This window comes from Sceloporus occidentalis, unplaced genomic scaffold (assembly GCF_023333645.1).
Source record: "Sceloporus occidentalis isolate IW3139 unplaced genomic scaffold, rSceOcc1.0.p SCAF_79, whole genome shotgun sequence".
In the NCBI taxonomy this organism is placed as follows: Eukaryota; Metazoa; Chordata; class Lepidosauria; order Squamata; family Phrynosomatidae; genus Sceloporus; species Sceloporus occidentalis.
In genome coordinates this window covers 2,854,768-2,869,978 of record NW_028317059.1, presented here as the reverse complement: position 1 = coordinate 2,869,978, position 15,211 = coordinate 2,854,768, and positions in this window count along the sequence as shown.

Below are 15,211 nucleotides of genomic sequence, written 5' to 3'. Positions count from 1 at the left end.
ACAGCAGTCAATGGTCATATCAGGAAACAAAGCAAATAAAGGTTTCCGAAGGTATCTTGGCGCCCTTACTGGCTAGTGAATGGCTATGAAAGAACATGATTGGAATGTACGTATAAAATGAACTTATGATGGAGGAACTGAGTTGTTCTCAAGTCGTATGCAATCCAAGGGAGTCTAGGTTTTGATAATGTTTCATTAGAAGGGCTACGATTTGCCACTCAACACAATACTTGTCAAATTCCATAGAGTTATTTTCATTTGGCCATTGAACAGCTCTGAGGCATTTATTTTTCATCTTGGGAGTTTAAAGGGCCATTTAGACCCCTGCATAGGAATGATTTGTTGGGGTCCCTTCATGTTGCCTGACCTTATTGAATCTCACAGGAATGCACTCAGCCTTCCTGTCAATTCTTCAACTAGACAGAAACTAGACTGGTGGCTTTCTCACAAGAAGCACTATGGAGACAATTTCCTATATGGGATCACCTTGTATGGCCTCTTCACTTCTGGCCCACATGATAGTGCCATATCCTAACCAGGTTTTAGTGTAATTAAATTTGAACAGACCACATTGCTTTTTTTCTTCACTTACATTTTGGAGGTTGGCAGACAAATCCGTCACATCCAGTTGGGCAACACTTAAAGCCTTCATCACATTTGCTATCCGATGTGCAATGAACTGTACTGTCACAAGAGGTTCCGTTTGAAATTTCAGGGCAAACTCCTTGTTTCTCTAAAAGAAGTTTGACATAATGTTATCTAACAGAAGGTCATTATATCCCTTTTGGTTTATATCAAACTACCTGCTATAGCAAGTATCTGCTTGGCCAAGAGATGGACTCTCAGAATGGTTGATATACCATGTGTGTACCTTTGCAAGGCTCAACATCAAAATATGTACCAAATCATAGGTATGGAATTCCTACAAAGCAAACAGAGAAATTGGACAGAGAGCTCTTGCTTTGGTTACACAGAAGGCAAGTGGGAATAGGCCACAACGATCCATTGTTCCATCCTTCCCTATGTATTGTCTGTCCAGGGTTACTATAAAATGTATAGCTTTGAGGGTGTTGGGGTATGACTTCTTCTCTAAGGTTTCCCGGGATGTAAGGCTGCCACTGAACACCCAAGTTCAGTAAATAGAGGTTTGGAAAAGGTAATGCGAACCTCGTAGGCAGGAAGCAAACATGGTTTTTGGCAACAAGGCAGAGCACTTGGCAGGTAACGATGGGGCAGGCAGAATATAAAGATAGTGGTCATAAAAGCCAGGGAATTTGACTTCAAGAACAGTCAACAACATACTGGTACCGCAGAGAAATGTCAAAAGTAAAGAATCAATTCAACTACCCCGAATAAGTTTTTATGTTATTTCTAAGGTTTATATGATTATAAGATTGCAAAATAGTTTAAAGGGTTGTGGAACATTTTAGGAGTGAATGGAGGAATCATTAACGTTTTCACCCAACCACCATGGCTAGAAGATTTTAATAGAATTTCTATGATACATAAAGTAGTTGCTTACCATCTGGCACCTGGCACATAAGACCATCACACCCTGTTTTACAGCATTTGAGATTCCTTTCACAGTCCGCGTCTGTTGTACATTCCTTGCCACAGCGTCCAAGTGAAAATTCAGGAATCTTTGGACAGGACCCATGTTTTTCTGAAAGTAGTAAAATTCACTGGAATGAGAGCTGCGGTATGAGTACGGTTGTGTTCTACTGTTTGTATATTAAGAGAATGGGACATCTGTGTATTAGAAAGTTGTGAATTAGGAGAAGGCGGGAGTCACATCTGGTGTGTCAGTAAGAGGTGTGTGCAGGACAGGTATGGGAGGTGAGCGGCTTGCGATGTTGTGTTGATCTGAATGCATAGTTGTAGAATAACAATACGTTTTCGGGACCTCAAAGTTCTCTTCTTCAGATGGAATGCTCCAAAAGTGTAAGCGTGTAATACATAACCACACACATTTGAGTTATCAGCCACTGGCCTATAACTCCCAGGGCTGATTTTATGAGTTATTATTGCTTGCATGTTAGGAAGAGGGGAGAAGTATGCTTGTGTATTGCCGATTACATCTTTGAAGAAGGGGCAAATGTCTCCGTTCCTCTTTCCTCCCCTGATGTCTCCCTGGGACAGCTCAGAATGTTACCCGGACATGCGTGTATCCCAGTGTTCTACAGCCCTAAACGTCACATTAATGTGTATAGAAAAAGCAGAAAACATAGCTGCAAAATGAGGTTATAAAATATGTTTCCTTATAAGTGCCTGACTCAATAACATAAATGTATTACAAACATAGCCATGTAAAAAGTCTGGGTAAAGCTTCTAACTACACCCTTTAAACAAATATTCTTTTTTTTTTGCTATTTGAAGCATTGGTAGGTAATGCTATTAGATGGTAGATTCGTATTAATATCTGAAAGCGAGGAGGGACACCCAATGAAACAAACAAGGCAGAGAATCCAAATTTTTTTCGTTTGTATTTTGTTCTTTTTTCTCTTACCCATGCTCTCTCTCATGTTCCATCTGTCAATTCACCCCTACCTTCTCTCAAAACCACTTCCGTGTCCCTATGTCCATTTCCACAGCTCCGCTTCTTGTCTTACCTCTTCTTCTGTCTTCCTGGTCTGCTTCTCCTCATGATCTGGTCCATTAACTTGGCCTCCTGAAGCACTTACGCAACCAGGTGGACCCTTGGCACACACCATAGGTACAACCTCACCTCGGATTGGAGGAATTGGGAGAGGCTGTCCCCATGTTGTGCTCCTTGGCTCCGCCTTTTTTCAGTACTCCAAGAGGCCAGAATAATCCAGACAGATTTGTGGAGAAAGAGAGGTATAGAAAGGCTTCTCTTTCTCCACAGATCTGTCTGTTTTTTTCTGGCCTCTTGTAGTAATTCCGCAAAAGGGGGCACTGCAGCGCACACCATGGGGTCAGCATCTCCCCATTCCTCCAATCAGGGGAGATGTGTGTGGAGGCTCCGCCTTGCCATGAAACCGCTCTGCGAGGAATGGATAACGCAGCAGATGGTGGGGAAAGGTGGACCAAGAAAGAAGAACAAGAAGAGGCAAGTGAAGAAACAGAGACAGAAACACGGAGGAGGTAGGGCGAGAGTGAGAGTATGAGAGAGAGTGACAACAAGTTTAGCTTCTGAATGAAAAAAAAACCCTCAATGTTTTGTCCAAGCCGAAAGGGCAGGAAATGACATTTGTTGTCTGAAAACGGATGGACCAAAAATGAAACTAAAAATGTGTCCGAATCGTTTTTGGTCAATGTATACAAGTCTATTAGACAGGCATTACTAATGTCCTCTCTTGCCTCTTGGACCGTATTTTTCCTACTTCAGAATGGATCAACTAAGCATTGGCTGTATGGTGCACGCTATTTTTACCCATGTAGCACAGAAGCCTATCATCTAAGTACGTCACATTCGAGGATTTCCTGTCCCAATGTGTACCTACATTAATTTAAATTGCCTTTTGTGCCATACCATATAATCATTTTATAAATATTAGCGCTGTTGGGGCCTATGTTACCTTGGCAGGCAGATTAGTCATAAGACCTCTGGGCACATACCCAAAGTGATCATTCTTTATGGTTCACAACAATAGCATTTTTGCTATGCTATTATTTGTGTGCCTAAGGGTCCCAATGCTACCGTTTAAAATGCTGCATATATATTTACTAAAACAGGGGGGACAAACTATTTTGACATTTGACAACACGTCAATGTTAACAAGCTGTCCTTGGTAAATATTGCACTTAAAATTGTGTTGGGAAATCACTTTAACACATTCTGAAGAAAATTCCACATTCTGGATGCCTTTATAATGCCTTTCATGCATGTACGATTTCCCAATCAGATAGGGAAGAAGGGAGGGGAGAAATTGGCTTGTTGAAATACAATACATGGATAGGGGGAGGGTAGAAGCAGACCGAACGGAAGAGTAATATTAACTTTAGGTTAATTAAGGAGAAACACATATTTCACATACTTTCCGTGTATTTTAAAGCTTGTTTTAAGGGAAACAGGGGTTGTGCTTGGCGTTCCAGAGCGGGTTCTGGTGACCCATTATTAAAGGGTGACTATAATAAAAATTCATGTCGCAGGGCATTATTTTATTATTTTTTTATTGGAGTATTTTCTATATGTTTCTCCAGTTAAATCTAATGACTTTAGTGTGTGTTGCCTTGAAAGCAATAATTAGAAGCCCAACTGAACCAGTAAATTCTCTGATAAAGTAGTCACCCTGCTATAGGTATTGCAGTTTCCCGCAGGTGCCCTGTAAAAGGCTTGGATATTTAAAAGGAATTTTGCGCTTTGCATTACTAGAAGATTTTAGAACCACTGTTGTCCTCAAGAGGTCCATCCTGAACCTCTTCCATTTGAGTTTCTACCAAATCCTGTCTAACCGGTGGCGCCGTGTGTTGCGTTCATTTGAATCTATGGTGAGTGGAAGCACTACTTTCATCTTTATCAGGAAAGGACGAGGAAGCTTTCTTGACTTTCTTGATTCCTTAGAAAAAAATCTGGCCCCTTCATGGGAGACATGTAACCTTGGGGAATATTCACAAGCTTTAAAAAATAAGGTTCCCTCGTTAAAGTTGTATCTTTGGTGGCTCTGTGTTTGGATGATGAGATGATGCACATGGAAGGTTTATAGTACAAAGCTGCACCTCATGCATCGATCTCCCGAAGAATGCAATTTTTTGTGTTTTTCCCTATTTTATGGAGTTCGTCAAGCAGTACCGAACAGGTGTGTTTATCAGATCTAGGCAACATTTTTTTTTAAAAACAAACCTGGTCACATTCCTAACCAGCATGATGCATATTGTATAAACAAGTTATAATAATTGTTATTTTTATGTACTGTTCCTTATATTTAAGACTTTAACACAAACATTTGTCCGTATATGGTCCCTTTAATGCAGTGGAACGGGTCTTGATTACTACCTTGCTGACAACGGCAGAGAAAACACAAAAGTTTCCTTGTAACCTCCACTAACAGGACGTGATGTATCTGCAGCCTTGGATTTAATGTTTGTAGAGACATTTTGGAGTCCATCACACTATTTACGTTATTTATATATGTAATAGGGTTGTTAACTCTATACGACTCTACCCCTCCCACAGACATGTGTTTTAAATTTATCCTTAAAATCAAATATTAAAAAACATATCAGTTGCATACCTTCTGTCGTGGGTTCCTCTTGCCCATGGGAAGATCTCAGATCCACCAGCAGGACCAACAGGAGACAGATTAGAGCCTTCATTCTGTTGGCGCAATCACCACAGAAGTTCGGTCTAAGACAAAAATGTAGTTACAGCTGCAATCCTCGGAGCTCGGTCGCCCGGTTGGTATTTAAATCTTAGTCTTAGAAAGGGTGGGGCGGATCAAGGTGGGATTTACTTGAAAGGACTGCCTGTTCACCTGTTACATGACTTACTGCCTGAGGCACCCGCAAGGAAATTCAGTGTCTCCAAGGTTCAGGTCTTTCAAACTGGTTAATATCAAGTGGTTTGTAAACAATACAAAACTTGTATAAATGTTGAAAACAGAAACCAAAAAAGATTGCGACATGTTGCAACTTTATAGGCGCATTAGATGAGCTCACAGTATCAGATACGATCACAAACACGGTTATACTTATATTCGTAGGAAAATATTGGTGGGTTTTTGTTAGCCAGTGAAGTCCTACTTTTGCCCTGTTATCCAAAATAAACTCGATGTAGCTGCATAACCAGGAGGAAACTCAAATCAGTGTCCCCCGTGCCCAAAGCTTCACAGATAGTCTGAAAGCCTGTATTAGAAACCTCTCCGAATTCAGAAAATAAACGGTTAAGAAATGTTAATAAATCTTCAACGCAGTTTTAAATGAATGGTTAATGTAAATATTTAGTTGTTGTAAGGCTCATAGTTACCAAAAATCAACAAAATAGGGCAAGCAACCCATAGTGTAAACTGTATAATAACATTCTATTTAATAAAAGACAAAGATAAACACTCATTTGGCAAGAAATGCCCACAAAGCAACAATGAGGAAGCTGTATTGGGTGAAACGCGTTAGTGGACTTTATTATTTTATTTTATTTTACCTGTACCGGTGACAGCTTAACGAAAACCATTCGTCTCATTTGGTGGAAAAAAGGACATACTTGTGAGAGGACTGTGCTGATGGTAAAAACGCTACCGAATACTTGTGATTAGATTCAGATTCATTCATTTACACCTGTTTTATCACGTCATTAAAAGATTTACTAAATTAATCTAAACATTTTCACGTGAACATAAAGCGAGCGAGTACGTATGGGTTTATATTTTAATGTGTGGTTTAGATTAATAAGTCAACAACCATAGACAAAGGGTAAATTCCATCCTAGGATATACACGTGAAATTTACTTTGCACTGTTTACATTGCAGAGGATAATACGTCACAAAACTTGACCTGCAACATGGATAAAGATGTACTAGGAATTATTCTTTAGTTTCTTGATGACATGGCTGAGATAAATAATAAGCCGCATTTCTGCAAATGGAGTTGGGGATTCTGTCAGAATTAATGGTCTTCTCAACGCTGAAAACTGCAGGCAGATACTTACCATTAGACTTGTGCAAATGGACCAAAAATTATTCAGATGAAGTTTTCATTTAGTTTTTGGTCCATTCGTTTTCAGACAATGAATTTAATTTCCTGCCCTTTCAGTTTGGACGAAATTCGGTGGACATTTTCCATTCCGAAACTAAATCTGTTGTCATGCTCTCTCACACTCTCCCATGCTCCCACGCATGATTCAAATACATTTTTCATTTAGTTTTTGGCCCATTCGTTTCCGGACAACTAATTTAGCTTCCTGCCCTTTCGGGTTGGAATTTAGGGGCAGGGTCGGTGCCACCTGTAGGCAAAGTACTTGGAGGGGCGCAGGCCTGCAGCCACAAACCACCGGCCGAAGTCATTCATTAGAAGCGCGACCGCGGCTCGCGGTCACTATGGGGGGAGTGGGTGTGACAAAAGGGGAGGGGCTTGTGGGATTGGTGCCACGGGGCAGCAAAATTATGTTTTGCCTAGGGTGGCAAAAATCCTTGCACCAGCCCTGTTCAGAGGACTTCCATTCCGAAACAAAATTCATTGTTACTTACCCTCACACTCTCTCATACTCTCTCACGCTCCAACACTCTTGTTCACTCTCTCACTCGTTACTCTTGCTCTGCAAATCTGCAGTATTCTGGACCCTTGGAGTACGACCGCAATAGGACAGAGCCACGGAGGACACCATGGGGACAGTCTTACCCTTGTCCTACGATACAAGAAACAAAAGAACAAGAAGAGGCCAGTGAAGAAGTGGAGTGACAGGGGTGTGTGGTAGAAGCAGTCTGTGGAGAAGGAGGGGAGAGTGTGAGAAAGAGTGAGAGAGTGTTAGAGAGAGTGAGTTAGAGCATAAAAGAGAGTAAGTGAGAATGTCAGACCATGAAAAGCAACAAAATGCAAATGAAAATGCTCTCTGCTTCCTTTTTTTGTTGGAAGGCTCTCCTTTTTTTGGACATTTGTAGGAATTAATGAAATTTTGTTAAAATTATTATTTCTAAGAATTCGAATGCACACGTCTGTTATCCATCATGCAATCAGTGAGGCATCTGAATGGCCCTAGTATAACAACAACCCCAAATATACACACAAAAAGATGTAAAGAACTTCCTTCAGCGTAAAGAAGAAAAGGAGTCCAGGGAGTGATGGTGTGGCCTCCACAGATCCCTGATCTCAACATCATCGAGATTGTCTGGGATTATGTGAAGAGAGAAAAGTAACTGGGGCTGCCTAAATCCACAAAAAGATCTTTGGTTAGTTATCCCAGATGTTTGGAACAACCTACCTGCAGAGTTCCTTAAAATGTATGCAAGTGTATCTAGAAGAATTGATGCTGTTTGGAAGGCAAAGGGTGGTCACACCAAGTATTGATTTGATTTTTCTTCTCCCTGTTTGTATTTTGTTAAATTGTGAATATACACTATTAACATGTCTTGTATTTATTTACAGGATTTTGCCACACCTACTTTTGCACAGTACTGTATGTCATAAGGCGGGTTGTGTTGACTATTTTGATGTTGTGTAAAATGTTGTGTCTCTCTGCAGCATATGCAAACACAACATTTTAAAGGGACACTTGGCTATCAAGTGCATAAAGTACATGTAATAGCTGGAGTGTCCCTTTAACAGAAACGATGGACTGATGCCTACAATATAAATGATGCTCAAAGAACTGAAACTGGAACAGATTTTTATTGCGTAAAAGCATCTTTTTTTTTCAAGGGACATTTGGAACTTCTATCAAATTGGCTTTTTCGTCACATCTTTCAACTTAAATGGAAATTAATACTTAAAGGGTACTCATTCTGTATCCCGGAAAAGGTCATATTTTAACCCCATTTTATTTAGGTATTTGACTCAGCAAAGATGGTGAGAAATGGTTTGAAGCTTTGCCAGTCAGTAGACTGGGTTCTCAGTTGTTTATCCATTATGTTCTAATAACACTTAATGCTACATTTCTGAGATACTTTTCATTGTGTTCATTCATACTCAGTTCTATTTCTGTTTTTCATTGCTTGAGACTTGAAACTACAGTTCTATCAACGCCTTGTAATGTACTTGCCTAGAAACAAAGTGTTCTAAGCCAAGAACATTATGAATGACCAAAGCATTGATCAATCCACAAGTGCTCACGTAAGGTCTTAAAAGCATGCGCAGTCCAGGGAATTCCTTATAACCTTAAGCATTGGACTAACTAAAAATAAGGAATATGAATGAAACATCCAAGATACTACAGTACGTTTCATGTATATTAGGTTTGTCAAACATACACTGTATGGACACAAGTATTGGGACACCTGACCTTTACACCAACAGGGAATTTTAAGACATTGCATTCTAAATACATAGACATTAATCTATATAGTTGGTCCCCTTTTTTGCCGCTATAACAACTTCAACTCTCCTGTGAATATTTTGCTTCCAACTTTGTGGGAACAGTTTGGGGAAGGCCCTTTTCTATTCCAGCATGACAGTGCCCCAGCGCAGAAAGCAAGCTCCATAAAGACATGGTGGGATGTGTTTGGTGTAGAAGATCTTGACCGGCCATACAGAGCCCTGACCTCAACTCCATCGAACACCTTTGGGATGAACTGGAACAGAGATTGCGAGCCGGGCGTCTCATCCAACATCAGTGTCCGACCTCACAAATGCTCTACTGGAGCAAACCGTGTGGGAATGGTGTAAATAATATATGTATCTGCTCATATACTGCTGGAAGTGTATATGGTGCATGCATAGTAGTATATACTAATGGAAGCTGAAATCAATGGCAGTGTACGGCAGAGCCAGCATTATGTAACTCTCCTTATGGACAGTGTCCTCTATGGCCTGACTAGTTTATTGGGTTTCCTGAATAGATTGTCTCTAAAAAAAAGAAAGACAGCAGCTTTTCTGGAAAGAGCATCCACTTTTTTATGCTTAGTAAGGATGTCGCTCAGGTTTTTGCATGGGTCCAAAAGGAGCAAGACTACAGATGACCGCATATATAGACTTGGACGAGGCTTGGTAGGAGATTGGCTGGATGCAAAGTTTTACCCACAAAGAAGTGGATTTCTGTGTTTCTTACATGCGCAGCCATTAGGGGACGCAAGTAATGACTAGAAAAGTTATCTACTTCATTTGTCATCTACCATCACAGAGGAGTTAGTGGTGGCTTCAGATGTTTTTTATCCAGGATCCAAGCAGCCTCACATACAAACATAGCTTCATTTCGCTCCATTGAAATGAAGGCCTTGACCTTAAGGCCTTGTGCTTAAGGTCTTGAAACTGCGTCAAAGAGAGACACCGTGCTCCACAAACATCAAGTATTTCTATGATGCTTCCATTGCATGGACTCTTTTCACAAGAAGGAGTTAAGAAGACAAATTCTTTATCTTTTTTTCACATATTCTTGGTTGGCCATTAATTAATCCCAACGGAATACAAAACTACCAACGGAGTGTTTCCTGGCACAGAAATATTTAATTAAGTTTCAGCCCACAGGGTTCTACAAAGGAGGTTTCGTGTTACTGACGCAGACTGGCACGTCCACACTTCCATAGGTAAAAAGAAAAATCATATTCAAACCCCCGAAGGATCCCACGCCTCCTCCTGCAAACACGTGATAAACGAGCTGCTGTGTACTATACCATGATGGCATGAAGGATCAGCTACAAGTTTGCCAATGAGAAGCAGCTACTATAAAGTTTGGCATTTAAGGTCACGTTTGATGTACAGCCAGTGACAAAAGTAATTGTGTTTGCTACTTAAAATTCCTCAGCGTCTAAATGAGCTGTTTATCTGCGCCTTAAAGGGCAACTTCCACCATATTTTTATGTCATTATTTAATTGTTCTATGATGATAAGAAATATTTATGTCATATTTGTATTTGTATGTTTCAAGTAATATGCTATTTGAGAAGCTCTTTCTCTCATTTTTGGAGGTCATTACACGGCAACGACTGCATCACAAGTCATACGTGGTATAAAGTAGTCATGTAAATATTTATGCCACACTGGGCATCAAATGTCCTTCTGCAAGACACATATTGCAACCCGTTGTGCATTGTTCTATCAGGAACTATGGAACACCCAGACATAATGCTATGCAATTTCTCTGATCTCCTGTTTCAAGTAACAAAACATTTACTTTGCAAGGTACACTACAGTCAATATAAATATGTCACACATAAAAAACAAAAAACCCGGTAAGAATTACCCGTTAACAATAGGTCGCTACTATAGGTCCTACACCAAGGTACTAATTATACGTTCTTACAGGTCTGCTGCTTTTCTCAGGCTAGTGTAAGCAGTGGAAGGTTTACTGGAAGCTCTGAGCTATTGTCCCCTGTGCTTTGTATATAGCAATGAGCCATTTAAATAAATGTAGGATTAGTTACCAGGCACTTCACAATAGCCTGCGCAGGTTGGCACTACCCAGCCATGAAGTCTGGCATCCAGTTTTGTAATAAGGCGTCAGGAAGCTGTGCAGAGCTTTATCTTTATGGGGGGGGGGGATTACCAGACCTCTCATGCATTGCTTTTTTCTACAAAGCCCAAATAAGTCATGCTTCCCAGAGTCCAATGTGACAAAGATGAACAAGGTGCTCCAAATGTTAGGGCCACCGTGTAAACCAGGTCTTCTGGGGCTACACTCCCCATGCAGCCTCTTTCTTACTAGGGCCGAATCCTCTAGCCACAAAGAGGGGATCCCTTGAAGCCTTCAGGAACTAGTGGCACTCGTGACCCCCACCAAAAACAAAATGTTTTTTCAGGGACCCCGGCTCCACTGTGGCGTTTTCGGTGCCAAAAACTGTGTAAAAGAATCCATATAAAGAACAGGTGCATGAAGGGTCTGAGAGCATTTCTGTTCACTTACCAACCCAATCATGTGCAGTGAAAGTGTCCACGAGCAACCACATGAGGAGTGCCTGGTGGACCATACCAATGAGGAGTGCCTGGTGGACCATACCAATGCCTTAATGCCAGAGGACCAAGCTTTCCCTGTCATCGATTGTGTTGTAACCTCTCCCCAAAACCCCCATGAATGCAGTCCTCCATAGACCTCTATACTGGTTAAGGAGACACCCAATCACTAGATGATAGGGTTTATTCACTAAAATGGAACAGTTCCAGTTTTAACTTGACAATGCATTACAAAGGGCTAACTCTGGCAAATGATCCCAGCAAGAAGGGCAGAGCTACCCCTACATAATGTAAAGCTTAATGGGTGAGTAAACTTTCAAGGAATCTGGTTTGCCTATACATTATACAATGTCAACCAAAATCATCTTGGATGAGAAGGTCACTAGGGTTGGTCCTGGGAATGCATGCTCAGGTCCGCTAATACTGCAACTCTCCTGCAAACTACTGTGTGTAAGAAGAGCATGCTCGTACCCCCAAAGTTTCAGGCAACCAAATCGGGGCACCAGTATCAGGAGGTGTGACTAAAGGCTCTGGGAGGGATTAGGGAGGGGAATGTGGTTGGGTAGAACCACCCACCATACTGAAAGAGCCACCTTATGGCGCTGAGCTACAGAGCGTTGTAAGGCAGCCATGAGGGAGCTGTAAACAAAGTCTGTGCTTTGATTATACAGCTTTCTGGGCAAAGCAGGGGAGACGAAAGGCAGCGCTAAAAATCAGTTTTTCCTGCCAAAAACTGGGACACTTCATAGGTATGCCTATGTATATGTGTACAAATATATGCATAGATTGTAAGCTCACGAGCTGGGCCTTCAAAGCCCACCATTCCTGCCAGAAACTTTGTATAAAATTACCATAAGGCTAGATGGTGGATCACAGGCCGGGCTCTCAACTCCTGATGACTCTGTCTGTATTAATGTATATTGGCTATGTGTACTCACGGCCCCATTTAAATTGCACAGCGCTGCATAATTTGTTGATGCTCAATAAATAAAAGATAATAAAAACAATAATAATGCATGTACAAGTAAGTGTTTATAAGTGGACGTGTTGCTTAATCCACTTTTTTAAACTTTTTAATTTGTTCACAATTGGCCTGCAATTTTGAGTCTCATTTCTGTGTTTATCCAAAATGTTTCTCCATTTTTTCCTACAAAAAAAACCCAAAGAAAACACCAATTTTCATCATCATATCGATCATATCACCAGAAATAATCAGCCATATGCAGAATACTGTCATGGACAGTACTTTTTATTACCATATAAATTGGTGACAGCCATAGGCCTGCGCTTTAACTCTTTAAGAATGCAGACACAAATAAACCTTCCTCCGTATTAGTCATTTTGTAACATAAATGAAATCTGTCACAATCGTAACAAATTGTCCTGTTCAAATTGCGTGTGATGATTTCAGGGAGCTGTCATCTACGCATTTTCCTTTAGACGTTACAGAATGTTAAGAATGCAAAAGAAAATTGCTTCCATTACCTTGATGAAGCACAATGAAACCGTGCAAGACTTTTTATATTTATCACCTTAATATTTTATTTTGGGGGATTATTATGAATTAGAGAGAAATAAGTATAGTTAAACCAACCGTAAACACTTGGGTGTTAACATTATTAGCACGTTTGAAAAGTTTTGTTTACAAATCTATGTATAGGGAACACAAGTGCTAATTCCGTTAAAAATATCAGAATATCTTCTTATGAGGATTTATGTTCATGTTTCAAATTTAGAATCATTCCTGGAAATTTCCTGGATATGGCATAGAGCCCACTCTTTCTTCTGGTTCATCCACTTTCTCACTGCTCCTACTCTTTCTACTCACTGTTAGCCATGTCCATGTACTGGAGTCCCTGATTCACAAGCTCGTTTGGCCCCTACCCAGATCCCATATAGACACGGCTAACATACCCGGAAACACAGGTACACCAACGTACATACCTGCAAACCTCCCAGGGTTGGTCGTCTGGAGCTCCCATCACCTGCTACTTAGAAGAGACAAGATGGGGGTGAGGTCCCGGCTGTCCACACCAAGAGGCAGCGGTACCCCCAGCGAAACATTCAAGGAGTAGGTTATGGGCTAAACTAAACGCTGCTTCCATCCATGTCAAGAGATTGAAGACCAAGTATGCCAGTTTAAGCAGCCATCATCGTCTTGGCCAAGGTATTCTCTTTCCTCTAAACCAAATACATGGCATATTTAGTTCCAATAGGCCTGAACTGGACTTTAAATATACCGCTGAAATTCATTTTCGTTACTTAAAATCTAAAATGATATTACATTCTAGTTTCTAATTAATTACATTTAATGAATGGGTTTATTTACTAAATAATGAGCTGTAGATGGGGGGACAGATTTGATCTCAGCACAATAACTATGCGTTATGAAGACCTTCATTAGTCACAGGGCCTCTATGAATGACTAAAGGGAATAAAACAACTTTATACCTTTAAGCACAACTAAAAATCACTTATGAAACCTACTTGTACCTTGTGCTGTCAATCTGTGCAATTGTTTTAGAGATACTTTGTTTAAATGACAAACTCAGGGAAGCGGTTTCTTTCTCTTGCCCTTACAGATGCAGACTGAGCCAATCAGCAAGTTAACATTGGGGACAAGTAACCTAATGGGGAGGAATAATCATGCAGATCCTGGGAAAAGGATGTCCACTGTATACACATTCATAATTTATAATAATCTGTATGCATAATTTCATTGGTTTCTTTGCTGTAAAACATAGGCCTGGGGTAAGTGACTGATCCACTGTATTGAAACAAGATTAAACACAGTTTATCTTAAATAAATTTACCTTACACTTCTCAGCAATCGTAATTTTTTTGCCAAACCTCTCTTAACTTAGACATAAATCATAAATCATAAATCACGTTGTTGTCTTAACACACCTGCGGTGTCACGGATGTTGGAAATCTTTGTCTTATTGCAGAAAGTCAATACTTTTCTCCTACATACCTGTCCTTTAGTCAACAAAATGGATTTAACAATATTCTGCTTCGGTCACAAGAGCTACCATTAGTGAATGTGATTTATTTTTATACGGAATCATACCAAATCCTCCTCTAATGCTCTCATTGATTACAATAAATCTACGTCAACTGGAACACCTTCGGAAAGAGATTACACTAATCTAACACTTAAGAGTATAATCGAAATGTTATTCGTATTTCAGCTCGGTGATACAAATTAAAATCTGGAAAATCTCAACCTCTGTCTGAAGAATCTACATGCACAACTAGAAGAAAGTGGGCAACAGTTTAAAAATACGTGGTCACCTTCTAGAACATTATTTGGCAACATAGTTACATAGTACATAAGGTTGAAAAAAGACCTAAATCCATCAAGTTCAACCCTTCTACCTAACCTTCCTACTTGATCCATCTAACGGTGCTGAGGAGGTACCTGAAGAAGGTTGCATAAAGATTTTGGTAGATGGCTTATCTGAGGCTCAAATGATTACCGGAGTTATGACTCCAGATCTCCAGAACAGAAGAAAAAGATTTCGCTAAATATATTTAACTTTTTTATTGTTCAAGTTACATTTGGACTCTGTTCTGTGTGTACTTTACCTTGATCTATCCGCTTTATCACTTTCAGGGCTGGATTTCCAGGGTGGCATTCTAGTGGGGAATCCAAGCCTGACCTCTCGGGTGCCTGGGAATGTCTCAGCACAGTTCTCCGTACTGATGGTATAACTG